At 44.7% G+C, this 3747-nt stretch overlaps 1 pseudogene; it reads left to right on the top strand.

The window, feature by feature from the left end:
• The first annotated feature begins 348 nt into the window (after positions 1 to 348).
• LOC129673880 (high mobility group protein B1-like) lies at positions 349 to 1351 on the top strand (annotated as a pseudogene).
• Positions 1352 to 3747: the final 2396 nt, after the last annotated feature.

The raw sequence follows: 3747 nt of genomic DNA, 5'->3' as shown, positions 1-3747 counted from the left end.
AATTTGGTTTGGCAGAAAAAGGAATGAAGTTCTGATACACATTGCAACATGGGTGAAGGCTGCACACACTGTGCCAAAGGAAGAAGGCCAGACAGAAAATGTCAGTCATATATTCTATATTTCCCGTAAATGCCTGGATAGGCAAATTCACAGAGATGTAAAGCATATTAGCAGTTTCCCAGAGTTGAAGGGTTTTAGGAAAAATAAGTGGCTGTCAGGGCTGTGTGAGTCACAGAGTTCACCAAGCCACACAGCCAGGACCCAGCCACCAAGCTGACACAGACCTTCACGCTTATGAGGAAGGGATACTGAAGAGGACGGCAAATGGCCACATAACGGTCATAAGCCATGGCAGCCAACAGATACTGGCCACAGGTACAAGCGAAAAGATCTGACAGACATGGTCTTCTTAGAAGAATGCCTTCTTTTCCTAGCAATAGCATGACTATGGTACAGCTCATGTCTAAGAAATTCAGGCTATGGATGAAACAACACATTGGAAAGTGGAGGGAAAGACATATTCACGTTTTCCAGAAGATTTGTCTGTTAAATAAGTGAAGACCAGTAAGAGCAGGAAAAATGGCTCCTGTACTTCAAAATACAGGTGGGAAATTCTAGAAGCTTTATTCAGTTACTTGAGCTTGCATTTCTTTGAATTCTGTCAGTGTGAGCCAGACAGGCAGTGGGCGGTGACTCGGTGCTTCGGGGACAAAAATCAGCTAAACACGGACAAAGGAGATCCTAAGAAGCCGAGAGGCAAATTAACATGCCGGGAGGAGCCAAGAAGAAGCACCCGGATGCCCCTGTCAACTTCTCAGGGTTCTCCAAGAAGTGCTCGGAGAGGTGGAAGATCATGTCTGCAAAAGAGAAGGGGAAATTTGAAGACACGGCAAAGGCTGACAGGGCTCGTGAGGAGAGAGAAATGGAAGCCTACATCCTCCCAAAAGAAGAGACCAAAAAGAAGTTCAAGGACCCCAACGAACCCAAGAGGCCCCTTTTTGGCCTTCTTCTTGTTCTGCTCTGAGGACCGACCCCCAAATCAAAGGAGAGCACCCCGGCTTGTCCATTAGTGATGTTGCGAAGAAGCTAGGTGAGATGTGGAACGCTGTGGCCGATGACCAGCAGCCGCACGCGAAGAAGGCCGCCATGCTGAAGGAGAGGGACCAGAAGGATATCACTGCCTACAGAACTAAGGGACAACCCGACACCGCCAGACAGGGGTGGGCGTGGTCAAGGCCGGAAAGCGCAAGAAAAGGAAGAAGATGACACGGAGGACGAAGGGGAGGAGGAAAAGGAGGAAGAAGATGAAGAGGAAGAAGAGGATGATGATGTTGTTATAAGTTGGTTTTAGTGCGTTTTTTTTTTTCTTGTCTATAAAGCATTTAACCCCCACTATACACAACTCACTCCTTTTAAAGAAAAAAAAAAGAAGAAGAAATGTAAGGCTGTGTAAGATTTGTTTTTAAACTGTACTATGTCTTTTTTTTTTTTTTTTTTTTTTTTTTTTTTTTTTTTTTTTTTTTTTTTGTATAGTTAACACACTACCGACAGCTCTGTCTTGGCAGTGTTTTCTGTGGCCACTAACCTTGCCCGGCACAGTCTGGGGTTTGTAAATTGGCATGGAACCTTAAAGCACAGTTGTTGGTTGGTGTAGAGCACGAATTAGTTATATATGGGGACGATAGGGTTGTTTGGTTGGTTGGTTAGTTGGTTGGTTTTTTTCTTTTCATTTGGTTTGGTTTTGTTTTCATTTTCATTTCAGTTGTCTGTGATGCAGCTTATATGAAGATAATTGTTCTGTTAACTGAGTACCACTCTGTACTTGCAAAAAATGAGGCTGTTTTGTTGACATCCTGAATGCTTCTAAGTAAATACAATTTTTTTTATTAAAAAAAAAAAGGAAGGAAGGAAAAAAAAATTAACTCAACGGCAAGCAGAAGACCAAGTGAGCAGAAGGTGAAATGAGCTTCCTTCTACCCCGCTCCTTTCGTCTGGGCCACGGCCAGAAAGTGCCACACACAGTCAGGATGGGCTTCTTGCACATACCAAGCAGACAAAGCAGCTTCTCAGGTGGCTCTAATTTGTCTCAGGCTGATATGAAAACAATTATAAAAAAACGAGCTGCTTAAAAACTCAACTACATTCTGCTGGATCTCCTTCAGGAGAAAAGTCTCAGTACCAATGTCCGCCTTATGGGCTGTGACGTCACCCCGTGACCTCCACTCCCTGTGAACACGCTGTAACACTAAAGAAGGGAGCCTGCAGGTATCGTTAAGATTGTTGATCATCGGCGCCTAGGCCAATCGTCATCAGAGAGGACAGGAGCAAGTGCAGAGACCCACATTCGAACATTAGGTGGAGCCTGAGGACCCCTGCGGAGGAGGGGGAGGGAGGAACCAGAGGGGTGGAGGACACCAGGAGACCATGACCCGCGGAATCAACTAAGTAGGGCGCACAGGGCTTCACACCGACTGAAGCCGCAATCACGGAGCCTACGTGGGTCTGACCTAGGCCCTCTGCGCACATGCTGTGGTGTTTAGTTTGGGGTGTTCGTAGGAGAGGGGGTGTCTCTGATTCTTTTCCCTGCTCTTGGGAACTTTTTCCTCCTACTGGGTTGCCTTGTGCAGCCTTGATATGAGGGTTTGTGTCTGGTCGTATTGCATCTTGTTATGCCATCTTGATATTCCCTGGGAAGCCTGTTCTTTTCTGAAGAAAAACGGAAGGAATGGATCTGGGGGGGAGGGGAGGTGTGAGGGGAAACTAGGAGTGGAGGGAGGAAAGGCTGTGGTCTAGATGTATGAGAGAAGAATAAGAACAAAGATTATTGATCATATGACTTTAATACAAAGAGGTTATAGGCCTGGAGCGATGTCTCAGGGGTTAAGGGTGTGTAGTGCCCTTTAAGAGGAATCCAGTTCAGTTCCCAGTTCTCAATGTGAGTAGCTACCAACTGCCTAGAGCCCTGGCTATACACTCTGACCTGACATCTCTTTGCTCGCCAAGGACACCTGTCCTCACCTGTGTGCACGCTTCCACACAAACATACACACCTCTACATAATTTAAATAATAAAAATAAACCTTCATGCAAATCAATAGCTTGCAGCCAAAGCCATCTCTGTGTGTGCATGTGTGTGCACATGAGAGTGTGTGTGTGGTGTGGTATGGTGTGTGTGTACATGCATGTACATTGTAACCACAAAGCATGTGTGGAGATCAGAGGGAAGCCTGTAGGAGTCAGTTCTTTCCTTCAACTCTGGGTTCTGGAGATGAGACTCAGCCCGTACGGCTTGGTGTAAAGGCTTCACCCCCTGAGCCAGCCCGCCAGCCAATACCTCCTAATTATGAAACAAAGCTTAGCTGAACTGTGCCACACTCCTTCATTTATTACTGTATATTGTGTGATTATTTTATGCCGTAATGGCAATACTGAGCAGTTAGGTAAGGGATCAAAAAGCTCACAAAAATCTAAAGTATTGATTTTCTCACCCTTTACAGATAGAAGTCCCCCAAGTCTGTGTGAGCAGTTTTGGGAAAGGGTTGTTACTTTGACAATACAGCTTAAGCCAATTTTAATTTCAAAATCATCACTTTGCCACTTGTTAAACTTGACTTTGAATGATTTACTTGGCTCTTAAAGTTTGAGTTTTTTCATATTTACGATGGAATAATGTGAGAATTACAGAGGTTTTTTTTTAAATTAAGTTAAGAGATGAATAACTGAGCAATGAAATATTGGGAGATGTTC

The sequence above is a fragment of the Psammomys obesus genome, unplaced genomic scaffold (genome assembly GCF_907164565.1).
Source record: "Psammomys obesus unplaced genomic scaffold, mPsaObe1.curated_primary_1811, whole genome shotgun sequence".
Lineage (NCBI taxonomy): Eukaryota > Metazoa > Chordata > Mammalia > Rodentia > Muridae > Psammomys > Psammomys obesus.
Note: the sequence above shows the minus strand (reverse complement) of the source record. Positions and strands in the feature narration are given on the sequence as shown.